The 26,902-nt window shown below is 44.7% G+C and overlaps 1 protein-coding gene across 1 annotated transcript in view; it reads left to right on the forward strand.

Moving 5' to 3' along the window:
• Window positions 1-13,976: 13,976 nt before the first annotated feature.
• Window positions 13,977-26,902, forward strand: part of MRAP2 (melanocortin 2 receptor accessory protein 2) — a 35,964-nt gene continuing 23,038 nt past the window's right edge. The window contains exon 1 of the mRNA XM_077812767.1: window positions 13,977-14,046. The gene's annotated coding sequence lies outside the window, so the exon portion shown is untranslated. The remainder of the gene's footprint in view (window positions 14,047-26,902) is intronic.

A 26,902-nucleotide genomic window follows, 5' to 3' on the forward strand; every position in this document is an offset into this window, starting at 1 on the left:
CATCACACCGACAGACAGACCCTTTGTTTCCCTCCTTCCAGCTTTGAAAGTATCTTGTCTCCTCACTGGTCATTTTGGTCAGGTGCCAGAGAGGTTATCTTAGCTTCTTAACCCTTTACAGGTGAAAGGGTTTTGCCTCTGGCCAGGACAGATTTTATAGCACTGTATACAGAAAGGTGGTTACCCTTCCCTTTATTTTTATGACAATCACCATGGACTGTTGGATACTGGAAATCATCCACCATGGATACTCCATAGAATTTCTCTCCTTTCCCCAGCATCAGCCCCCCCACCCTCCACCCTTGTTGGACAGCCCCAGAGGACCCTTCCCATCAATGCATTCTCTAACAAGAAGCAGGTGCCCTTCTCACGAAGAGAGCCATAGAGCAGGTATTGCCTCCCTACCTAGGAATAGGCTACTACTCCCCATACTTCCTCCTCCCGAAGAAGGGTGGAGGGCGCTGCCCCAGTCTTGGCGTTTGGCTACTAAACACCCTTATCAGAACATCCAAATTCCATAGGGTGACGCTGGCATCTATTATTCCATCTCTCCCACACAGGGCCTAGTTCGGAGCTCTTGACATGAAGGACACCTACTTCCACATCAACAATTCACCCTGCCCACCGGAAATTTCTCCTCTTCAGGTGGGACACCACTTCCACCAATTCTGAGTCCTCCCTTTTGGCATAGCGACATCTCCATGAGTTTTCATAAAGGTAAACAGTGTTTTCAAGAAGGACTGAATTGATATTAAACATTTGCAGAAATGCAGATGCTTAGAAGATATTATAGACCTCATTGTCGTCTCGCTTACATGGATTTTACTAGTGTAACTCCACTGACGTCAATATAAGTGAGATCAAAGGCCTACTGAAGTCCTAACATGGATGAAAGTGGTTGATCATTCTGCATTCTGGGATGTTTTAGTTTATAATGTGTATAGAAAGTCTTGATGTATTAATTAAAATGTGGTTTCTTAGATCATAAAACCACTGAATTCTGAATATGACTGATGTTGAGACTCAATATGAGGCAAGACAGAACTTGCAACCAAATATGAATATCCCTGAGCACTATATTTGTGAATTTATAACTATTTGGGCAAATAGTTAAGTTTGTTATTGTAGCTCCCCTATAGATTTGTCACCTAGAGAGAGATTTTTGTACCTAATTATAAATACTCTAGATACCTTCTTCTGAATGTTTTTACTAACTTTTCAATCATCTTAAAATAATAAAACATACACAGCCTAAAAAATTCTTTCATTCCTATAGTATCCTGGCTGGTGAGAATACAGGCACAAGTGATTAATAATCTGTTTTTAAAATGACATCTTTGGTACAATGAAACATTTTTGTCATGAGTTTTTAAATGTACATAAAAATAAAAAACTCAGATTTGCAGATTCCCCAGTATTAGTTTGCCTCATTTTTTTTCCTTAGGAAAATAAAGAGTATGGCACTATCGGTGTACTCGAGTTACAGTAATGGTACTGGGAATGTCCTAAAAATTTTGACTGTGTAGTTTAGTGAGGAAATGAATAACAGGGGATATGACAATGGTGTACAAAATAATGAATGGAAAAGAGAAGGCAAATTGGATATTCCTTCTATTTGCTTTCTTATAGTACAAAGCCAAGAAGCCAGACAATGAAACTGAAAGGCAACAAATTTAAAATTGATAAAAGGAAACTCTTTTACACTTGCATAATTAATCTTTGGAATTCATTCCATACAATCCCAATGAGTATAAGAATTTAGTAGGATACAAAAAAAATTAGACATTTATATTGATAATGAGAATATCCGGCGTTTTGCATTATAAGGGAGATATATATATATAAAAGAATATGACTGCTAATGCTTCAGGGCATAAGCCACCATTAACTGATGTGAATAGGAGAAAAAAATTCTATGAGTATCTTAATCCATAATTGTCCGCTTTCCTCTGAAACATTTGATATTGGCTGCTATCAAAGATGGAATACTGAATTTGTGGTCCACTGATCCAGTTTTTAATTCCTAACTATTATGGTGTTCTAATGAAGTTCAGCATAGACCATTACAAAGGTGCAATGCACGCTGAAAGGAACAATTTAAATTATTCTGATACACATTGATGGACCCTTAATTAGTTGTGAGCACTCAGAAAAATTATTTAATTATCATTATAGATAGCTCAGTGATGCTGTCTGCGGAACACAGAGCAGTAGTCCAAACTGCTGCTCCAAAACCTATTAAGATGTTAGGCTTTATTAAAAAGGCCAGAATACTCTTTATTAGAGAATAATATACAACATATTATAATGACATTAGATAAACTGATGGTACAGTACAACTTCCCTTTGAATGTTTCTGTCAGCTTCAGTTACCTCATTTCAAGATAAAGAATGGAAATAAAACAGCATCCAGAAAAAGTCAACAAAAAGTATCAAAGTTATGAGGGGGTTCCAGGGAGATTTCAGAGACCAACGGCCAGAATCTCATTTACACTAAGCTCACTTATACCCCACTGGCAGTATAAAGGGGTCTTAAGGTGGGTATAGATTACATTACAATTAATTTACTGATCACATTTAAGTTACAGTTATGTTTACTTTATATACTGCCAGATCAGTATAAAAGGGGCCTTAATGTAAATGAGAATTAGGCCCCAAGGGTCTGATTCTCTGCTGTATTGCACCAGATTTACATTGCTGTAGTAGCGTTGCACTGGCATAAAACTAGAATAACAGAGTGGAGAATCAAGAGTATCTGGTTTCATAAAGTTTTAGAGTTAGAGAAATGACAAAGGTATATATAATATTAGCTGCCATTGAAGTCCATGGGAGATTTGCCATTGACAACCAGCAGCCAATATTTTAACTTCACTATTAAGCAGGATGCCCTTTCCAGACAGTCAAAATAACAGAAGGCTTCATCACAGGACTCTTACCTCTGAACACCTGGCTAACTGTGTAAAGCTAGAAGAAAGCACAGTTGGAAAATTGTTACAAAATTCCACCCCATGCCCATCTGTGTCTGTGGTTTGACTCTTAAAACAACCTAAAAATGACTTGTAAGACTGTTTACACTTTTCCTGGCATATTGATCATTTTTCCCCAAATGGGTGTCTCATACAATTTAGAAGTTCTGCGTCTGTGCATATCCCCTGGGATGAACTGAAAGAGACTCATTAATCAATTTAAGCTATTTCTGGATATCAGTTTGACAAGCAATTGCAGTTGAAAGGAAAGTAGCTTATTAAGGGTTTTTTTTTGCCCATCTCATATTATTTTTCTTGGCTAAATTGTGGATAAAATTTGTTCATTTTTTAGTTGAAAAGGAAAAAATTGATTGAGCTTTCTTCTTGTGATGTTTAATGTTATCTTTATACACATAGGTTTTACAGATGGCATCCTCATACTGCCTTCCTTATTCAAAGACAGCACAAGTACCACAAAATACCACCAGTCACATCATTATCACTCTTAGAACATATTTTTGTACCTTTCTGTTGTTAGAAGCTTGTGTAATATGTCTAGTTCCAAATATAGCCTTATATGCAGTTATATTTTCTCTGGAGGTGAACGCAGACAGGTTGAATGTTGGCCTGTTCCCTCTACACCAGCCTTTCTCAACCTATGGGTTGTGACCCAAAAGTGGGTCACAAGAATGTATGAAAGGGTTGTGAACAAACTTTAAAAATTGATAATATTTTGCATACAATTTTCTTTAAATAGATGACACTTGTGCTTCACTGTATGTTAACATTGTGCATACCAACAAAGTTATTTGAACATGCAGGTGCCACCAATTAGCCAATCAAATGCAAAGCACGAAGAGTTATGCGAAAGACCACTCTGGGGAGCGGGGGTCTCATGTCCCAGTCCCCCCAGTTGACTACCTCGGGAATGTGGCGGGAATGTGGGAGATGTGGCGGGAACTATTGGCCAGCCCATCTATTGCTGCCATGTGCATGGTAGCTTCTGCTGGTGCCCAGCTGCCCGCTAAGCTGCTTGGAGGACATGTGGCGGCTCCGGGGGGAGGCAGGTGAGAGAGCAGGAGATGGAGAGCTACAGGTGAGGAAAGCAAGCGCAACCCAGCAGGAGGGAGCTGCCTGGATTTCCCGCCCAGCCCCAGCACTGTCTCTAGGTGCCACTGGGCAACTTTCAGAACCCTGGGTTCATCGTCTGGCCTTAGGCTGTAGCAGTCTCAAAAGGGAGGATGCCCCCGAGCAGCCCCTTCCTGACCCAAGGCAGCTGTTAAGAACTGGGAGGTTAGGAAGGGGGATTATTCCTGCCTCACAAAGCAGGGGTGGATACTGGAGTCCCGGGGGGGCTGGAGTCCCGGGGGAACTGAAGAAAGGGGAGAGGCCCTGCAGCGTGCCTTGGCAGCCAGTGCACCTGGCGCTCTGCAAGCAGGTGTCCATGCAAACTTTGCTCAGCGTTCTGGTCGCTTGCAGTGGAGCCAGGGTTGGCTGTGCACACTGTGGACCACTGGATCTGCTGGTAGCGCTGCAGGGCTTGCTTGGGGGCCTGGCAGGGCTGACTTGAGGGCTGGGCTTGCTGCATTCGGCCTTTCCTGAGAAGTTGGCAGTGTTGGGCAGCTTGGGGGCAGCTGAGCGCAGCGCCCCCGGAGACCAGGGGCAGTGGTGGAGGCTCTGGGACTGCGCTCCACTGCGGGCTGGTACCGTGCTCCTGGGGAGGCTGAGTGGAGCACCAAGCAATGGGTGAGGAAGTAAATGGGAGGGAGGCTACAGCAATTGCAGGGCTTGTGACAGGGCTAAGACTGCGTGTGCAAGGCAGCGGGAGAAAGGGGAAGGTCATGCTGCGTAGTGGGTAAAAAGTATTTTGGGCCCAAAATACTTGTGTGTTTTCTTCTTAAGCTATTTACTGGGTCAGGACTGGCCATCTGTGTTTACAAATGGGTCCTGGTCCATAAAAGGTTGAGAGCCACTGCTCTATATTGTCAGCATGCTTCCTGGTCAAAATGACAGGACCCTCAGGGTTGTGATCCCTTCCCACAGTGAAAGGGGGAAACTGTGACTGTGCAGCTCTGTTTTATTAACCTGCAGATCAGTGGGGGCTAACGCCACAAAGAGACTTAGGTGCTTAAATGCTTCATTAGACTCCTAAGTCTTACATTTAGGTGCCACTGGCACTCACAGATTCCCTGCTCAGCTGCTGCTTAACCCTGCAGGTGCCTGAAGCCCCCGAGGCATGTACATGTATGTCTACTCTGCAAAAAAACCCTGCAGCAGCGAGTCTCAGAGCCCAGGTCTACAAACTTGGGTTTGCACTATGGTGCTAAAGACAGCCATGGAGTCGTTCAGGCTCGGGGTCCGAAGCCGGGGAGGGTTTCAGAGTCTGAGCACGTACACAGCTATTTTTAGCACCACTGCAAAAGCCCACAGCCCATGTCTGTCAGCCTGGGCTGCGAGACTCACTGCTGTGGGGGGTTTTTGCTGTGTAGACGAACTCTGAGTGTCCGCTGGTGGACATGTGCAAAACTGCCGAAGTTCTGATGCCACTGAGCTGCTCAGTGCCCTAGTTCACGTCCAAACCCCAGTGAAATTCTCATACAAGGTGCTCACGCCCCTGCCTAGCTGACCTGTGGGCCCAATTCTGTTTGCATGCTCAGAGCACACCTAACCTGCACAAAGACAGCTGGGGATGAGATATTGTGGGGCTATATGTGCATCTGTCGCACTAGCCCAAAGATTAGCACACTTGCCAGGTTTGACTCCCAATTTTGTGTGATTCATAATAGGGACTTGAACCCATGTCTCCTCCATGAGTGCCCTAGCCACAAGCCATTGGGTATTTGGGGGGCAGGTCTAACAGCATCTCTCCTGCTGAAGATGTTCCACCTTGAATACATTAACTATTTCTTGGAGAAGGGCTAGACCCTAACTCCCCCACCTTCCAGGGGAGCACCCCAAGTACTGGGCTCTAGGGTCTCTCTCTGGTCCAAAGAATATGTAATAAGTTATACAAAATTATGTAACCAATTACATATTCACTGGACCATAGAGAGAGAGAGAGAGAGAGAGAGAGAATAAGTGAGAGAGAGACTCCATAGCCCATGGTTAGGGCACTCTCATAGGAGTCCTATGTTCAAGTCCTTGCTCCAGATCAGGAAGAGGAGGGATATGCAAACAGGTTTCTCACATTGCAGCAGAGTCCGCTAACTGCCTGGCTGTAATGGGGTGAGGGTCTCTCTTGCTGGTTTTTCATGAGAGAGGGCTGACCTGTTTTAGGTGCCTAACTCTAGGATTTACATCTGTGAATCCTAAATGGAGATAAGTGATTAACTACCCTTGAGAAGCAAGGCCTAAGACCCCACTTCCTCCCCAGCATTTCTCATTGGCTGGCTTAAGTGGCTCCTCACTGACCTTGCTGGCATCTATGAATCCCATTCTTAAGTGCCTAAATCTCCCCATACAATGTTGGGTGAGCCTGGGCACCTATCACAGGACTGTGAATCCCACTGGATGGCAATGTGCATAGGACTTAGGCATTGCAGCATCTAAGTCCCCTTGTGGATCTAGCCTGAGAGTCTTTTGTTGTTGCCATTATAAATAGTTCTCTCTCCCTGTTTACTAGTATGTCACATTTACTTAAGTAAGTAAGCATTTCTGAACAGTTTCACTGTATGAGCCATAGATGAAATGGTCACCAAAGCAATGTAAAGTGATATTAAAGATGTGAAGTGTGAAAGTAGATGCACCTTCAGCCAGATCTCCCACGTGGAACCAAAACCATTCAGATATTACCATAGATTTTGGGGAGAGATGGTGCTTCAAAATAGGGTCCCTTGCACACACACTCTAGCTTTTGAGTGGGGCCCAATGCTATACGTGTGTTCAGAAAATGCCTAAAGCATCAGGTCCAGCTGGAGAGAGAGGTGTTCCTCCATCTGCTTTGAAAATCCTGCTTCGGGACCACCAGGGATGCAGCTTCAGCAAGGGCTGGAAGCAGCATGTTAGTTGTGGGATGGCATCAGCTGTTGTCGGGGTAGGTTGTAGGGCTGCAACTAGTAGCTCAGACTCTTGAAACACATATGGACTTGCTATAGAGCTTCCTTCTTAGAGAGAGAGAGAGAGAGAGAGAGACACTAAAGATGTTTTCAGTATAAGATCCTTTATTACACCCCAGGTATATCTGTGGTATGCACACATATTAATAAGGTGATAAGTAACAGTCAGCATGGATTTGTCAAGAACAAATAGTGTCAAACCAAACTGATAGCTTTCTTTGACAGGGTAACAATCCTTGTGGATACAGGAGAAGTGGTAGATGTGGTATATCTTGACTTTAGTAAGGCTTTTGATACTGTCTCGCATGACCTTCTCATAAACAAATTAGGGAAATACAACCTAGATGGAGCTACCGTAAAGTGGGTGTGTAACTGGTTGGAAAACCGTTCCCAGAGAGTAATCAGTGGTTTACAGTCATGCTGGAAGGGCATAACAAGTGGGGTTCTCCTCAGTTTTGTTCAATATCTTCACCAATGATTTAGATAATGGCATAGAGAGTACACACATAAAGTTTGCAGATTATACCAAGTTGGGAGGGGTTGCAAGTGCTTTGGAGGATAGGATTAAAATTCAAAAATATCTGGACAAACTGGAGAAATGGTCTGAAGTAAATAGGATGAAATTCAATAAGCACAAATGCAAAGTACTCTTAGGAAGGAACTATCTGTTGCACACATACAAAATGGGAAATGACTGCCTAGGAAGGAGTACTGTGGAAAGGAATCTGAGGGCCAAAGTGGACCACAAGCTAAATATGAGTCAACAGGGTAACACTGTTGCAAAAAAAGCAAACGGCATTCTGCGATGTATTAGCAGAAGTGCTGTAAGCAAGACATGAGAAGTAATTCTTCCGCTCTACTCTGCACTGATTAGGCCTCGGCTGAAGTATTGTGTCCAGTTCTGGGTGCCACTTTTCAAGAAAGATGTGGACAAATTGGAGAAAGTCCAGATGAAAGCAACAAAAATGATTAAAAGTCTAGAAAACATGACCTATGAGCAGGGGTGAAAGTAACTTAAAGGATTTACTGGTACTCCGAAGTCCTGAGCAGTGGGCGTGGCCTCAACTGGAAGAGGCGGGGCCTTAAAATACCCAGGCCCTTTAAATCAAGATTTCAAGGTCCCGGGGCTCCGGCTGGGAGCCCAAGGCCCTTTAAATCACTGCCAGAGCCCTGCTGCCACTACCCTGGGGCTCCGGCAGCCAGGCTTGGGCGGAGATTTAAAGGGCCTGAGGCTCCGGCCGCTGCAGGGAACCCTGGGCCCTTTAAATCGCCAGCCTGCGGAAGCTGGTCCAGTCTGGCATGGCATACTGGCTTACTTTCACCTCTGCCTATGAGGAAAGATTGAAAAGAAATTACATTTGTTTAGTTTGGAGAGGAGAAGACTGAGAGGGGACATGATAACAGTTTTCAAGTATGTAAAAGGTTGTTACAAGGAGGAGGGAGAAAAATTGTTCTTCTTAACCTCGGAGGATAGGACAAGAAGCAATGAGCTTAAATTACAGCAAGAGAGGTTTAGGTTGGACGTTATGAAAAATTTCCTAACTGTCAGGGTGGTTAAGCACTGGAATTAATTAATCCTGTCTCTTCTCTAGCATGAAAGACACTATCTTTTCTATGCCACTCTGATTTCTTGGGTTGCAGGGCTGGTTGCAGTTTACCAGCAAACTTGCAATGCCAGTTGCCAATTACATTGCATTTCTAGTTGTGTGGGCTTACCCCAAAGGGTTTGTTATGCAAAGACAAATGGGCCAGATCCTCAGCTGTTGTAAATCAATGCAATCATTGGCTTCAGTGGCGCAAAACTGATTTAAACTAGCTGAAGATCTGACTAAGGCTTTCTCTACACTGGCAATTGAAGGACAAAAATTTTGCCGCGACAAGTGCCTGAATGGCATGATGTCGGCAGGAGCGCTCTCCTGTCAACAAGGCGAATGCCGCTCATTGAGGGTGGAAGTATTTTGTCAGCAATAGTGCTGACAAACAGCGGCTACACCGCCCAACTTTTAGCGACACGGCTGTCGCTATGCAGTTTTTATGGCAACTATACTAAATCCCAAACACCTGTTATCAATGCAAGACTAAGACACTTCACTGAGTGAGAATGACCATGACCTTGAGTAGAATCTAAGTTTGTATTTTAAAATAGATTTCTAGCCCTTATTTCTCCAAACACTGAACTGAACGTAACTGAAACTGCAGCTGCTGGGTGGTGAGCGAGCAGTCACTCTGTTGGATTCGTAGGAGGAGTTTCATCCACTCTCCCTCAGTACACCATTAGAGTGAATGGAAGAGTAACTTCAACACCTTGCCCCCTTTCACATCTGAATTCTCCTGGCTTCTTTAAGTTCTCCTATCCTGTGTTGATAAGGGAAAGAGAGAGAGAAAGTGTGACTAGGATGGGTGGGTGTGTAGAAAAAGAGATCATGTCTGGGGTTGGTGAATGAGAGCGTGAGTGTGCATTTACAGATACTAAATGTACTCAGGAGCTCGAGCAACAACAGCTGCAAGAGGATTATATAGTATTGTGACAGGTTCCCCAGGGGTGTAACCTAGAACTGGGCTAGCGCTGAGCCCTCTGTCTGACCAACCTAGGCTCCCTCTCACACTGTGATGCTGTGACAAGCTGCAAACCTCACCAGGTGCTGCACTTACACAGACATCCACAGGCAGGGACACATCCAGCTGAGTTACATGAATGCTTCTAGACACTCATGAAATAACAATAGAGAGGCTCCAGCTAATTCACCCAGGTCAGGACCCCAGAGCTGTACCATCTTTCCCTTGCCAGAATCCTGACTAGTGTAAGTTTATTCCTCGGTCTGCCACTTCTACAAAGGAAAGTGGACATGCATCAGCTGTTGTATACTGAGCAGATCCCCCAAGCAAAACACACTGTTTTAGGTAAAATATAAACCAGATTTATTAACTACAGAAAAGATAAATTTTAAATGGTTATAAGTAGCAAGCATACAGATCAAAGTTGGTTACCTAAGAAATAAAAAGTAAAATTGCAATCCTGAGTTCTACAACTTAGACAGGATTTAAATCAAGCAGTGTCTCACCCTGATGGTATAGTTCCTTAATACACAAGCTGGGATTCTCCTTTCCAACCTGGGACCACCTCCCCAGTTCATTCTTTGTTCTCCACACGTTTCTAGGTGTTTAGTTGTGGGGGGGACAAATGATGGTGTCACTTCCTCTCCTTTATAGGTTCCTCCTCGCAGGAAAGATCTTTTGCTAGATGTGAGTCAAACAGTCTCCATTGTTTATGTGCTCTCTCTGAGAGGTCTCCATTGCATACAATTCTTGGGGTAGTCCTTGTGGGTGTGTATTTCCTTTAATGGGCCATCATCAGTGTGTCTAGCTGCCCCATTGTTGTACCGGAAAGGCTGATTGTGGGTGTTTCAACTTCAGACAACATATTTCAGTAACATAGAATCATAGACTATCAGGGTTGGAAGGGACCCCTGAAGGTCATCTAGTCCAACCCCCTGCTCGAAGCAGGACCAATTCCCAGTTAAATCATCCCAGCCAGGGCTTTGTCAAGCCTGACCTTAAAAACCTCTAAGGAAGGAGATTCTACCACCTCCCTAGGTAACGCATTCCAGTGTTTCACCACCCTCTTAGTGAAAAAGTTTTTCCTAATATCCAATCTAAACCTCCCCCACTGCAACTTGAGACCATTACTCCTCGTTCTGTCATCTGCTACCATTGAGAACAGTCTAGAGCCATCCTCTTTGGAACCCCCTTTCAGGTAGTTGAAAGCAGCTATCAAATCCCCCCTCATTCTTCTCTTCTGCAGGCTAAACAATCCCACCTCCCTCAGCCTCTCCTCATAAGTCATGTGTTCTAGACCCCTAATCATTTTTGTTGCCCTTCGCTGGACTCTCTCCAATTTATCCACATCCTTCTTGTAGTGTGGGGCCCAAAACTGGACACAGTACTCCAGATGAGGCCTCACCAATGTCGAATAGAGGGGAACGATCACATCCCTCGATCTGCTCGCTATGCCCCTACTTATACATCCCAAAATGCCATGGCCTTCTTGGCAACAAGGGCACACTGCTGACTCATATCCAGCTTCTCGTCCACTGTCACCCCTAGGTCCTTTTCCGCAGAACTGCTGCCTAGCCATTCGGTCCTTAGTCTGTAGCGGTGCATTGGATTCTTCCATCCTAAGTGCAGGACCCTGCACTTATCCTTATTGAACCTCATCAGATTTCTTTTGGCCCAATCCTCCAATTTGTCTAGGTCCTTCTGTATCCTATCCCTGCCCTCCGGTGTATCTACCACTCCTCCCAGTTTAGTATCATCCGCAAATTTGCTGAGAGTGCAATCCACACCATCCTCCAGATCATTTATGAAGATATTGAACAAAACCGGCCCCAGGACCGACCCTTGGGGTACTCCACTTGATACCGGCTGCCAACTAGACATGGAGCCATCGATCACTACCCGTTGAGCCCGACAATCTAGCCAGCTTTCTACCCACCTTATAGTGCATTCATCCAGCCCATACTTCCTTAACTTGCTGACAAGAATACTGTGGGAGACCGTGTCAAAAGCTTTGCTAAAGTCAAGAAACAATACATCCACTGCTTTCCCTTCATCCACAGAACCAGTAATCTCATCATAAAAGGCGATTAGATTAGTCAGGCATGACCTTCCCTTGGTGAATCCATGCTGGCTGTTCCTGATCACTTTCCTCTCATGCAAGTACTTCAAGATTGATTCTTTGAGGACCTGCTCCATGATTTTTCCAGGGACTGAGGTGAGGCTGACTGGCCTGTAGTTCCCAGGATCCTCCTTCTTCCCTTTTTTAAAGATTGGCACTACATTAGCCTTTTTCCAGTCATCCGGGACTTCCCCGGTTCGCCACGAGTTTTCAAAGATAATGGCCAATGGCTCTGCAATCACATCCGCCAATTCCTTCAGCACTCTTAGATGCAACTCGTCCGGCCCCATGGACTTGTGCACGTCCAGCTTTTCTAAATAGTCCCTAACCACCTCTATCTCCACAGAGGGCTGGCTATCTCTTCCCCATTTTGTGATGCCCAGCGCAGCAGTCTGGGAGCTGACCTTGTTAGTGAAAACAGAGGCAAACAAAGCATTGAGTACATTAGCTTTTTCCACATCCTCTGTCACTAGGTTGCCTCCCTCATTCAGTAAGGGGAGGCATACACATAGCAAAACTTTATAACTTCACATACTATGACAGAACATACAGTCCAACAGTATATTAATATTCAACAGATCAAGCCTTTTAGAATACCATCTCAGAAGGCATACTTTGTACAAAAAATATCATAATCATATCATCATGGTAAATATGGGAGTGCCAGAATCCTGCTTTGGGGTACAGAGTGTCACAGGTATCCCCCTTTCAATCAACACACCAGAAAGGAATAAGTATACTACACTTCTATTGCCATCTCAACCAAGTCGCTAGCACTCACTATTGGTGAAAGCATAGAGCTGAAAATTATTCTTGCTAATTTCCAGTATCAAATAAAGATCTGGAGAAAATGTCATAATTCTACTACCTGTATTTGTTTTGCTTTAAGATATTTTTATCCTTTTGCTTTGTTTGGATTTTAATTTCAAATGCATTTGAATAAAGGCTAACTTTAAGTTAATCCCCCAAAATGCACAGCATAGGAAACATAGGAAAGTGGTATCAACTAATGAGTTAAGCTTCCACAGAGAAAAGCTGAATGATAAAGATTTTGTTTTAAGCTAAAAATGTGTCTTAAAAAGAAGCAGAGTCTCTGGTACTGGTCAGTAGCAGAAGCTGATAGTACTAGTGAGGCCCCAAGGCCGGTCTAATAAGGTGTTTTCTTTTCTTACCAGAATAAGTTATCTTGATACCTATGGGGGTTTTACATTTTTATACTAAATTTAGGGTGAAAAATTACTCCTACCAGGAGAAACAATGGATGGGAGGGAAATATGGGCTGCAATGTAATGCCTAATAATGGTCTGATTAAATCAATGAATTGCCTCATCTATGTGATCTGGGGTCAGGGATAAGGAGAATAATGGATCTGGCACAGGTGGAGAGACATGTCCATTAACCCGAGCTTGTCCCATTGTGCTAGTAGCTACCGGGTCTAACGTTTAGCGGGGGGGGTGGAGGAAGTAGCCACTGGCTTCGGTTTTGCACGGACCAGTAGTATTGGGGGGGCTGTGGCGAGTTGGCAAAGGGGCACGGTATTATTGTAACCTAGCACGCAATTGGGTGAATTTCGTGCCCGGGGACAGCACCCCACTGAAACCCGCCACCTAGCCCCAAAGCAGGAGCCACAGCGGCAGCAGTAAGCGCGGCCTCCAGTGCAGCGCCCAAGCGCCTTCCCAGCTCCCCCGCTATGCTGCCAATGCGCCTCGCCCCCGCCCTGGGGAGCTGACCGGTTACTTCAGCTGTCCAAAGCGGGGCCGCCCCTCCGCGGAGCCAGTCAACAAGGGCGCCAACCGGCGACGTTCTGGAACGCGCAGTGTCGGGGCGCGGGCTGGCACCCAGCGGGGCTTTCCCTTCCCGCCCAGCCCGCTGCTGCGGGGGATGGTCACGTGCCGCGGGCGTGTGCTTGCTGGGCCCCGCTGCTGCCCGTCGCGGTCAGTAAAACCAGCGCGGCGCCTGCGGGTGGCCACTCCTCGCCGCGGCTGCGGGAAGCGCCCGCTCCCGGCTCCCCCAGGAGCGCTGAGTCGCGGTGCCGCTCCCCCGTGATCGCCCAGGCGGCGTGCGGGGCGGGCAGGCTCGGGCGAGGGGCGCTCCTCGCCTCGCGGGTTCCTTCCCCCGGGGCTGGGCTTGCCGCCGCTGCCGCCCGCGGAGCACTTGCCAGCCCGGCGCGCGGCCGGCGGGAGACCCAGCCCGGCACAGCGGAGAGGCGCGAACCGTGCGCCGGGGGCGAGAGCGGGCCTGGGGCGCGCGCCGGGGCTGCTGCCGCCCGGCGCCTGGCAGCGGGCGACGGGGGGCGGGGCAAAGGCAGGCGGCAGAGCCCGGGTCCGCGCGGGGAACGAGGCGCGGCAAGGTAACGTGGGAAGCCTGGTCTCGCTGCCGTCTTCCAGCCTGCGCAGCTGGCCCGGGGACGGGTCGCGCCGGCCCGTTATTGTTACCCCCTGTGCGGGGGTGGGGGAGGCTGAGCGAGAGAATTACCCTCGGAACAGCCCGCAAAGGCTGAAGCTTGCCAATGCTGAGCGGCTCAGTGGGACTCAATGGGGGATGCTCTTGCCTGTTAAATGGCCATTGCAGCTTTCTTGTATGCCCGGGGGCGTTATTGCATAGTATGTTACAGGGGAGAAACGCAGACCTATATTTCTGCTTTTGCCCCCTTCGCTTTTGTGTGAGGGTTTGGGGGTTTTCCCTTGGTTCTCTTCAGTGGGGTTTTTGTTAATATAAGAGGGAAATTGTTGAGACTTGGTTGGGAGGGAAGGGGGGGGTGGCGTATTTTTGTTTTTGTTTTTTTTAAATTCCATATTAGTGAACCAAGATTAGTTTTTGGTTGTGTGTATTACTTTCATTTGCGTTTAGACAATACCTCAGAATAGTTGCTCCGCAGTTTTATGCATCTGTTTTTTTTCCTGTGAATTCAGCAAAATCAGTGTGTTCAGAACAAAAGAAACCTCTGTAGCTATGTTATTAACATTAAACTAAAGCAAACACAAATTTGATAAATCTCAAGGCATAAGTAAATTTTGAACACATGCAATTTTCCCATTCAGTTTAAATGTATTTACTTACTGCATTTGAACTAGGAGAAAACATCTTTTGAAACTGGTAAATTATTTTTAAAATAACCAAAAATGGAAAGAGAGAAGCATTTGAACTAAGGACAAGAAATCAGTGGAAGTTCTACTTGAACAGCGGCATATGGTCTTATTTCAGAATTTAAACTCTTAAAATAGTTGTGTGTCATAAATATACTGCAAGTATCAGAGTTTGTGTAACTGGGTATTAGAGGATAGTTCGTTATTCTGTTTAGAAATATACTGTGATTTAGGTTAAAACTTTCAAAAGCATCTAGGTCCCATTTTCAAAAGTGCCTTAAATACTAGGAACCTAAATGTCATTGAAGGTTAGCAGCTTCCAAAGTGCCTATGTTGCCTTTGGAAACGGCATGGGGCACGCCTGGAAACTTTACCCTTTGTTTCAGAGTAGCAGCCGGGTTAGTCTGTATCCGCAAAAAGAAAAGGAGTACTTGTGGCATCTTAGAGACTAACAAATATTAGTCTCTAAGGTGCCACAAGTACTCCTTTTCTTTTTATCCTTTGTGCAGGTCTTTAAGTTAAAAGTAACCTATTCCTTTCTCTGTTGTTAAATCCAAGTATTAAAAAAATCAATCAAACTCTCCCCAGATCATGAAATTGTTTTTGGGTGGGGGTGGGAAGGGAAGCTTGTCTACCTGACACAGCAATGTAGACTGATTTCTAGAGTGCACCATTGTGTTGGTGTAATAGGATGTGATATGTAGAATGTATGTTTTAGGTGTTGGGACATGTGAAAAGATGCCTACTTGTTATGCTTATAAGAAGCACATGGGATTTTTTTTTGTAGGGGAAAAGGCAATACGCTGCATTTATTGAAGATCCAATAATTAGCATATGCATTTAATTACACACACACACACACACACACACACACACACACACACACACACACACACACACACACACACACACACACACACACACACACACACACGTTGTCCCGCCAGTCGATGTTATAGTTACCAGTATAGAGTCCAGATCATTCTAGTGGCCAGCTAGGTTGATCACGGGTAGGTACGAGCCGGGTTTTGTTGGTCGTGACATGGTGCTTCGGGGATGTTTTGGCAGGACAAATCCAAAGTTTTGTGGCAAGGCACCCTGTTTATATAGTGATTTTTTTTTTTTCTTGGGACCATTGAGTTTTGCACTCCTATGCTGTAATTAATAGTTGTCTTGACAAGTGCTTGTTTTTTTAATTTTATTTTTATTTTTTATTGTTTTTAGGGAGTTACCCCATGCTGGTTTTGATTACAGCTATTTTGTTTTTATTGATAAGTGCATGTTTTATTTTTAGAGTTGTTAATTTGCCCTTCTCTGATATCTCAGTAGGGCGTGTTGCAATTTCCTGGTGCTCTTACGACCGTTCTCGGTTCCTTCTTAGAACATTTGGTCTGGTGATGGCTTTTCACTTATTTTTTTTAATACACACTTTTTATTTATACACAACACAGAATTGATTTACAGAGAGCATTTGAACAGGAACATCAAATTGTAATGCAAGAGAAAACAATTATTGCATTTTTTTAACTTATTTTTAAAATACTAAACCTACAACAAAGCAGTGACCCTAAAAGGTCTGTTACTGCCTTGAAATTAGCTCAGATACAGATTCTGGCTGATGCGTCTTTACCAATGGCCCATTAGGCCATTCCTTTCTGCTTTCAGAAAGGGTGGCTGGCAGAATATGGTCAAATTATATACCAAAAGATTTAATACATGCTACTTTATTATTTTTTATTTTATTTTAAATTATACAAAATACAAACCTAAAATCCTACTACTACATGCTTATCTGTCAAGGAAAGAGAACAGCCAGGTAAAAAAGTTGATCGGCAACCTGATCAGGTAAACAACTTGGTAAACAATCAGTTAAACAGCTGAGTTTAGCAAACTAATCTTAGTGTTAGGCAGGAAAGAATAATGAATAGCTTTGTAACAATGTATTTAAGGCGAACACCTGAACGCGTTTGCATTTAACCCTATGCTGTGCCCTTTTTTGGTGGACTGACCACTCACTGAAGCAGCAAATAAATGACACACTTCTTCAGCTCAAGAGTCTGTCTGTGAACCGGTGCGTTCTGGGTAGTGGGGAAAAGAACTGGTCAACAGTTGGTAATTGGCCTGTGTAGACCCTGCTGGAGCGAATAGTTTGGCCTGCTGTTTAAAAGTTCTCTACTGTGAGACCACACCCCTGCAGTGTGCATGTTCTGTGGTGTAGGCAAGCTCTAAATATGATTATTTCTAAACCAATAATAAACAGCACAATATTTTGGTGGTCTGTCTGATTTTTGAGAACTTAAGCCCAACTCTAATTTGTGTGTGTTCCTCCATTTCTGCTCAGAAAGAGGTTCCATTTATTGTGTCCAAATGCTGGAGAGGAGGAGCTATCATTTTCCCCTCCCCCCCCATCTCTTCCATTTCACTCCCTGCCCACTCATGTTCTCCTTCCATGTTCTTCCAGTCCAACTCCTGCTTCCCATATTTTTGCTCCCTTTACTTCAAGAACCTCCTTCTCGTACATTCTGTCTCTCCATTCCCTACTCCCAAGATCCCTTGATCTTCCTTATGGCCATCACCCATTCCCCTGGCTGTGTTAGTCTCCTTCTCTGCCCCAGTCCACATTCTGCAACATGACCCTCTTAGGGCTTGTCTATGTGGGGAAATTGACCAGTATAGATAGTGGATTAATTACACTAGTCTGCTATAACTATGCAGGTCAATTTCCCTGTGTAGACCAGCCCTTAGCCTCCTTTCTGCACTTTTGCATTCCCTTCTCCCTTCAGTTTCCTATCCCCTTCTCTAACAATAGAGCCTGGGGTGGCAGCCATCTTTACTAGAGGCAGCATCACATGAAAAGCTACTGGAAAAAATGGCAGCCATCTTGATTGAAGGCAATCTGGCTTCATTCCTGCTTAAAGTAATGGGCTATTGAGGCCATTTTGAGTAAGGGTAGATCTTCACAAAGAAGCTGAAGACAACAGGAGATAACTAATCTGTCTCAAAAAAGACCACCAAAAATTGTGAGGCTTGTGATAACATCAAGAAGGTTGACTACTCTGCCCTTTATCAAGTATTGTTCTTCACTACAGGTTTTGCAATGGAAGATGTTTTGTTGATAAAGTATGGCAGATATTACACAGTTTGGCCTGCTATTTAAATACAGTTGATTTCTGTCCTGCAATTGGTTATGGTATTCGCAAATCTTTTTTTGTTTTCTTCTCAGCCTATGATAGAGACCAAGGAACGGAGAGGTAAGCGTGGTATGTTTGGATCCAATCCTACAGTCTAAGTCATATGGGTAAGGGCTGTAGGATAAAGCCCTTTATTAGCTACCTTTGCATAGTAGTGTGTTGTACAGAGAAATAGTAGAGATTTAGAATAAGAAATTGATTCTCACTGGCACTCATTTTCATATATCACTGTCAGGTTTCACCAAGAGCTCAGCCTAAACTGAATTTTTCATCAGAGACAGCATAATAAATTCTCTTATCTTCTCCAACAGAGCTGGAAGGAAAAATTTCCCCTGAAAATAGGGGGAAAAAAAGAGAACTTGTTAGATTGCTTAGCAGCTTTACTCTGGAAACATCACAAATTGAATTCTATTGCAATGGCAGTCTGAAATCCTCACAGACTGGATCTTTTTTTTTAAAAAAATTCTCCATCATATGGTACGTAATAATGCTAGAACTTCTAAATGTTTGTAGTTATTACAGTTCATAACACTTTTCAAGAAAAGCTAAATGTAGCTTTATTGTTGTCTATAATTTTTTTTATTGAATTTTGAGAGTGTGTTATACCTAGCTAACTTCCTGTACTGAAATGTTCAGGCATTCAGATACCATGGGGCCAGATTGTGATTTCACAGTTTATCTGTAGAGGGGATCCTAGAATGTGTTTGCCCACGTGTGATCTAGGACTGATGCAGGTATGAGTGAATGGCCCAAGTGTGACTATTTTCCAGCCTCATCAGCTTATTCTCTTCCTGGCTTCAAGGGGCACCAGGAACCATACTTATTTATGGACACTGTTACAATGAGCACTCAGCAGGAAGCACTAGGGGAGAACTATACCAGGGCTAATCTGAATGTTCAGATCTAGATTTTAAACCAGATGGACAGTGTGTGTAACATTATTTAGAGATTAGACTCGTCACTTGAAATTGGAATAAATATTTACATAGTGCAAGAAACAAAGGACTTAATTTAGTGAAAGAGCAAGTGGCTTTCAAACACCTCAGCTAAGTTACCTTCATTCTTGCAGTTTCTGATTCAAGTTGCTAATGTGAAAAAAACCAACAACTTGGCTCTCTATACTTCTATGAGTTTTATTAAAAGAACAAGCAGATATGAAAATTTAATTTTCATATCTCTAAGACGAAAACGAGTAGACATAGGAATTAAAACAATACAACTATCAAATCAAGGTCAAATTGAAGTCCAGTCAATGAGTAGCAATGATATTTGGCTTAAGTCATCATTTGGTGAAATTAATACAGTGGGTAATCAAATGAGATTGATACAACAAAGAATTACTTCCTATTGAACCTGCAACAGGAGACTGAAGGAGGTCTTGCTTAGTCTAACCATCTCTCTTCTCCCACTCCCAAAATAAAAGATACCGCTCATGGCAGTGAAATCAGTTTAGTTCAGGGGTTCTCAAACTGGGGGTCAGGACCCCTCAGGGGGTCATGAGGTTATTACTTGGGGGGTTGTGAGCTATCAGTCTCCACCCCAGATCCTGCTTTGCCTCCAGCATTTATAATAGTGTTAAATATGTCAAAAAGTGTTTTTAATGTATAAGGGGTGGAGGGTCGCACACAGAGGCTTGCCTTGTGACAGGGGTCACCAGTACGAAAGTTTGAGAACCACTGATTTAGCTGGTGAAGGACATAACCATCTGTTCTGGTTTTAGACCCCAACCGAGAGGGAACCTGAAGTGAGAGAATCATTAGCTAATCCGAAGGAGGTAGATACCAAAGTGGTTTCTTAAATTACAACTTCAGTGCTCCTGCATGGTTTCTTCTTAAATCTCACTGTTGTTATGGTGACTAATAGTGTCCTCTTCTTACTCCCCCACCTACAAAGCATGAGAGTTTACCAACTGACTTCAGAACATAGGTAGTTACTAAAGGACGCTTAAAGCTTCAGATTATACTCTTCCTTAATTGAGGAAGCACTTGGAATGGTTCAAAAGCAGAATTAGGATTTAGGGTTTGGGATGCATTCCTGGCGCCATTCCCAAGGTATACTCAATCCACACATTGACACGCTAAAACACCAACAGAAACATTTTCCCATGAACTAAAGGTAGAAAACAGGAAAAATGAGATTGTAACAGGGTGGTCTGCCTCTTTTAAGTCCCAGGGTGGGGGGCTAGGGAACAACCAGTTCTGTTCCAAGGAAGAGCCCAGCAGGCAGGTGCTAGGACTCATCAGACCCAGCTGGACAATGTCAGGTGACTGGGTCTGATAACTGCCACTAGATGATACAGAAGTGGGCCCCAGCTCCATTAGGTAGAGCCTAGGACCATTCTAATGCCATGAGAATACTTGCTTGTGACTAAAAGCCCAAGTTGCAGACCATGCAGTGGAGGACAGCGTGGGCAAGGAGACCCTGGAGAAGTCCCTGTGCTGAGGGAAGACTCTAACCACTAGACTGCTAGTGGCCAGGGGACTCACAATCTATACTGGGGAGTGGGGCAGTTACATTATGATGTTGTTTACACATTCTTTTTTGTGTTTCAACAATAAATGGAGCCCTGAGGCAAGGGAGCTAAAGACTGACTTGGGTGTGGCTGTTTATTCCCCCAGCTGGTGAGTGGGTTTAGCATTTTACAGAGAGACTTAAGATAAAGGTTTGAGTTTCTTCTGTTTCATGCTTTTGTGACCTTTGACTTCATGGAGTGGGGTTCTGAGTGTTACTGGAACAAGGTGATGGAGAAGCTTGGTCAGAGATCTTATCACCAGTGGGAGTCTCTCGGACAGGATCAGGCTGGTATAGCCGATGACCTGTCCTTTACCTCCTTTTCTCCTAGGTGACCTCCTAAAGGGAAATAGGAGTGTTTCTTTCAGATGTTGGTGGACTAGGGCAGCGCACATGTGTCCACTTCATTGGAAGGCAGGATACTGGGGTAGATGGACCTTTGGTCTGACCCATTATGGCCATTCTTATGTTCTTATGAGCCTTCACCTTCATAGTTTTGTAGACATTTAGGTGATCTGTATGCACTGTCTGCAGTCAGTGTGGCCCAATCCTCGTCAAGGTGAGCAAGCTTCGGCCTGAGGCCATTGCGGGAAGTCCTGTTCAGGATGACTATTGTCTGGAGCAGAGGTCCCCAAAGAATGGGGCATGCCCCCCTAGGGGGGCATGGAGGAATGTCTGAGGGGGGCGTGGTGGGGTCTGGGCCAGCCCCCACTGGGGGTAGGGAGGGTGCACCACCCAGCCCCTCCCTGCCTCCAGCTCTGCTCCGGTCCCACTCCCAGCCATGTCCCTGACTCCAAGTGCCATGCCTGGCCTAGGTCCCAGCCTTGGTATGGCTCCGCTCCATGCCAATCCCTAGCCGCTGGCTGTGGGTCCATTCCTGGCCCGGGGCCAAGGCTGGGGGTCAGGCCGGGAGCGGAGCTGCATGTGGCTGTGGGTCTGGCTGCCGGCCCCCACCAGAGCCTGGCTGTGGCTCCACCCCCAGCCTCAGTTCCTGGCCATGGCCCTGCTCCTGGCCCCAGCCTGGCCCTCTTGCCCCTTCGGCGTCTTCCCCCCTCCCTACTTCCTGGAGCCACGGCCATGCTCCTGGCCCCAGAGGGTTGGGGGGCCGCAGATCGGAGTAATGGTAGGGTTGCCCGGTGTCCGGTTTTTGACTGGAAAGTCAGATTTTAAGGCGATTGTACAGTCTCCAATCAGAAGTATTGACCGGACACCAGAAGTCTGGTTACTGCAGTTCTGTTGTCACCCCTTCCCCTCCCCACAGCCAACCTAAGGCCTCTTTTAACCCCGAGCACTGGCCCCAGAGCTGGGGAGGGGCAGAGCTGGAGGCCCCCTAGCTGCTAGTCCCAGCTAGCCTGAGGAAGGGACACTTCCTCTTCCCCTGCATGGCCTGCTCCCGGGGCTGGGTCAGACCCAGCTTTGGGAACCTCCCCCGGCTGCAGGAAGCTACCTCCCCCACTACTTTCTGCCCTCATCACTCCCTGCGAGCTCTTTGTCTCTGAGCTGCTGCTTCTGGATGGAGCAGGAGAGACATGGTCCTCTTCAGCCTCCTTCTTTCTGTTGAGTTGAGCCTTTGGTTGGGGATGGAGTTCAGGTAAAGGGTGAAGCCACCAGCTCCTCGTGCTGGGAAACCCCCCTACCTTGTCTCAGCACCTCAGAGTTGTTTTGGTTTTTGGGGGTGGGGGAATTGCTAAATGAAGCCCCTACACTTTCAGTCTGAAGCCAATCTATCCAAGTGGCACATTAGGGCAGGACATTGTGGAGAATGTATGGCTGCAGTTCCATCGAGGTGCACAGGCTCTGCCTTGGAAAGCAACTGCTGCAACAAACGGAAGGATTTGTTTGCTGTGAAGTGTATGCCAACAATGGCAAGTCAAAGCCAGTTTCCTTTCTCCTTCTGGCCCCCATCATCCATCCCATTTGTAACTGTATCTTGCTAGTATCTCCATTGCTGCTGGCGAGTCTGTGTTGTGCCTGTTTGATAGTGTATGTGCTGGTAAGTATTTGGTGCAGAAAATGTTGACCACAGCAGTAGTGTCCTGTTTTGGGAAACTGGAAAGTTGGCAACACTAGGTAAGATGGGGCATGACCCTCAAAAGTCTGGGGATCATTGGTCTGGAGAGATCACTGTTACGGCCACATGCCATATGGTTCCCCAGAATAGGAGCGAGGGCCCACTTCAGGAGACGCTACCTCAGTCTTCCGTCTGGGGAAAACAGCCGTGGAGCCCATGTGGCGTCAGGCTCTGTTAGAGGCCTAAGTTGTTTCTTAGTAATAGCTAACCACCTAGTCATGTCCATACTCTCACTCCTAGGGTGCTTTCAGCATTCTGGAAATAAACTAGCCTGTGGTAAGCTGTTATGTCTTTGTATCAAGCAAGAAAATTAGTGAAATAACAGTGAGGTTTCACCAGTGTAAAAGACTGTACTTATACGCAGTAACGTTTGTCCTACAGCCAAAGAACTACTTTTACATCTTACCAACACAAATTCTGTTTAATATTTCATTATAAGTTAATCCAGCCCTAAATTGTCGTTTGGACTATTTCTCTGACAAGTCTCAATTCTGACTCAGAGTGGTAGAGGTGGCAGTGACATTTTAATTTATAGTCTCTGCAAGGAGAAAAGTAAATCTATGATGTGAGAGTTGGACATGCTAAAACAAAATATCAATTAGAATCCTGGTATCATGGTCCAAAACAGAACAAGCAGATTGCAGAGAAATGCTTGAGAATTTACACCATTAAAGCAACATTATTGCAGTGTTCTTTAATTGAAAGAATAAGACCTTGGTTCCAAAACTGGAACAACCATGTTTCTCATTGGGCAACCAGATGTGATTTCTTCTCTGCCTATGAACAAGTGATCAGAATTTGTTTTTTTTTTTTTCCTTATTTGACTTTAAGATTTTCTTGGTTTTCAGCTATTTACTCTTCAAATTCCTCTTAGCCATACTCATGTCTGTTCTACATTTTACCTTCCGTAGTTGATTACTCATTGGCTTTACTCGGGCTGGATTTCCATTTTTTCCAAGGATACTTGTTTGGATTGAATAACATTTTTGTGTGGAGCAGGTGTTGTGCAAGGATTTGGCTACAGAGACCAGTGCTCATTCTCCATCATGGGCAGGGGATTCTGGACTGCAGGGACAGATTAGGAAACTGCAGCAGACTCTGGTTATGTGGTGATTAATGCTTTGAATAAAGGAATAACAGTTAAATACCAGCTTTTGTTGCTTAAATGCAAAGAACACACTCTTGTAACTTTGCTTTTCTCTTTGCCTTCCTGCTTTGTTTGTTTGTTTGTTTGTTTGTTTAGGTGTAGCACTTGTTCCGTCGGCTGTAGTATCAGACTGTTTCCTTCTCTGTGCTGCTTGGGCACCAGTAGTGGGTTGTTGAGAGCTCAGGAGAGATGGTTTCCCTGCGCTGTTCTGGTGCCTGGCATCACAGTGACTAGCAACAGCTGGGAACAGCAAATGTAAGGGAAGTCCTGCAACCCTGGACTGGAACGTTCTCAGTGCAAATGGAATCAGAATTTAGCTACCAAACCCTAACAAATCTCTACTGAGTGTGTGCAAATTGATATTTTTCTAAGAATTTTAACTTAGCCAAATTTGGGTGGATTTTCACGAGCAGGGCCGGTTCCAGCTTTTTTGCTGCCCCAAGCAGCGAAGAAAAAAAAAAAAAGAAAAACCTGATTGAGCTGCCACTGAAGAGGAAGAGAGGGAATGAAGGCCCTGCCGCCGAAGACCCGGACAGGCCAGCCCAGTAATGCACTGAGTGCTGCCCCTTTCTATTGGCCGCCCCAGGCATCTGCTTCCTTCGCTGATGCCTGGAGCTGGCCCTGTTCACAGGAGTAGGAAAAAGCACATCCCTGACACAAAAGCCACTCCCCTGCCAAATTTCAAGTTCCTGCTCCAAAATATTGAAGTGCTAGAGCTTCTCAGTGAAACAGCTGTAAGAATTTTTTGAATGTGGGCAAAACCATGTTTTTTTTCCCCTCCCCTTTCATCTCATTCTTGGAAATGGCTGATCCATATTTGCTGAAACTTTCCAAGACAATTCAGCCTAATATGGACGCCCAGCATGGGAAATGTTGGACTGAAAGGTTAAAGTTTGGCAAAGTTATAAGCAACTGAAAACAATGTCTGATTATGGGAAATATCGAGCAACCTTAAAAAAATAGGGATTATTACCAGCTCTACTTATATAATATGTTCAGAAAGTTCAGCATTTTAAAAAGTCGAATTCTTTATATGAACCATAAGATGTTTCCTTTAAAGCACTAAGGAAAAAAATAATGCTTTGGTTGTGATGCTTCCTTCAGACTGTGAAGATTATTAGAGTCCTGCTGAAATAGAGGCACTTAAATTATACTCACTTTTTCCCTCAAGTATAGAGAAAGTAGAAATAGTGGAAAATGTTTCTCTGTTTGATTTTTGCTTTACTGTCAGTATGTTAACTCAGGTTTCAGAGTAGCAGCCGTATTAGTCTGTATTCGTAAAAAGAAAAGGAGTTAGCTTTCGAAAGCTTATGCTCAAATAAATTTGTTAGTCTCTAAGGTGCCACAAGTACTCCTTTTCTTTTTATGTTAACTCGGTCCATTTGTCCCAGTTACCATATATGTCAGGTAGCACACACTATTTATATATACCAAACAGCTCAGGTAATGGTCATGCAGTAATTATAAGCTTCTGTATGGAGACAGAAAAATATTTGCAACTTTCTGTATATAAAATTTTCTAAATAAAAACCAAAATTATTTCTGACAATTTAGGACTTGATTCCATTGTTATACCATTGTGCCAGAGGAGCTAAGTTGTCGACCTCGGTCTTTGTCCTGGAGCTTTAAGCAGTCTTTTAGGCGTCCTGGGCCGAAGCCATGGGGTGCTTTGAAGTTAAAGACTGAGACCTTGAACTTAATTAAAAATTCTATGGGGAGCAGAGGACAGGTGTGATGTGTTCATGGTAGCTTGCATGCTGAGGAGACACGCTGCAGTGTACTGTACTAGCTGGAGTTTCCTAAGTGCTGATGGCTTCCTGCCCAAATATATTGCATTGCTGTAGTCCAGCCGAGAGGTGATGAAGACATAAACAACTAAGGCCTTTGTCTGCCAGTATGGGATGGAATCTCCTAGCCAGCTGGAGATGGTAGAAAGCATTACTCATGGCTATTGTGATGTGGGAGTTCGGCATCAGCGAGGAATCTGAGAATACTCCTAGACTACGGACTGAACTGACCAGTTGTGGATGTGAACCTTCAACCACAGGGGAGTCAACATGGCTGCAAACTCCTCAGAATACTATCTTCTTCCCACCAGCATCACCTGGTTTTCCTTGGGTTCTGCTTCAGCCAGCTGTTCTTCATCCATGAGCTGATCTCCTCCAAGCACTGGGCCATCTTGATGGTAGGGGTATGTGGTGAAAGATAGGTAGAGCTGCGTCATCTGCATATTGCTGGCCTGTGAATCCATGTTGTTTGACCTGTACACCTAGTGGTTGCATGTAGATGTTGAAAAGGACTGGAGCGAGAACTGATCCTTGTGGAACCCCATAAGTGAGGGGTCTAGAGGTGGTGCATTTTCCCATCACTACTTTTTTTGGGTGTGTCCCTTCAGGAAGGCTCAAGCCATTTTAGCATGTTATCCTGGACCGCTGCCATCTCTCTCGGGCGAGACTGCTGTATTTCATGGTCAGCAGTGTTGAACACTGCAGAGAGATCCAGGAGGATGAGAATGGATGTCTGTTCTCTATCTTTTGATTGGAGGAGATCATCTGTCAGTTCCATAAAGCTGTTTCAGGTCCATGTCCTGGCCTACACCCAGATTGTGCGGGGTCTAGAATGTCGGCTTCAGTTAGATGAGATGATAGGCGGCCTTTGACTAGCTCCTCTATGAGCTTGCTCATGAATGATGGGTTTGACACTAGGCGATAATTGGCTGGGCATTTACTTTATCTTGAAAAAATAAACCATGGTTAAAATGACCTTACCCCCACACTCCCGAAAGTCAATAAAAAACGTTTACCTAAACAATAACAAGAAGATGGGTATTATCCAGTGCCTTTCCTGGGCCAATAAAAATAGCTCTCTGAATTAATTGAAGCAGATATGGTGTTATACAGACTTTTCCTGAGACAGTACCAAATAGTGAACTATTTTTCTACCTTTCAAACAAAGGGAAGCCTTATGCCTTCTGTTATTTACGCCAATTCACTTTGTTGCACTTATTTGTCTTATGAAAGATGAAAGCAAGCAAATGCTAACGAAGAAAAATAAATGACTCTGATGTTCAGTTGAGCTGTTCATGAAGGTTAATATTTGCATTTGGAGTGGAATTTGGATACCAATTACACAGAAATATGATCAAGAGGAACATTTTCTTGGCAAGCTGCTTGCATCTTTATTTGACCAAAAAACTATTA

This window comes from Eretmochelys imbricata, chromosome 3 (assembly GCF_965152235.1).
Source record: "Eretmochelys imbricata isolate rEreImb1 chromosome 3, rEreImb1.hap1, whole genome shotgun sequence".
NCBI lineage: Eukaryota > Metazoa > Chordata > Testudines > Cheloniidae > Eretmochelys > Eretmochelys imbricata.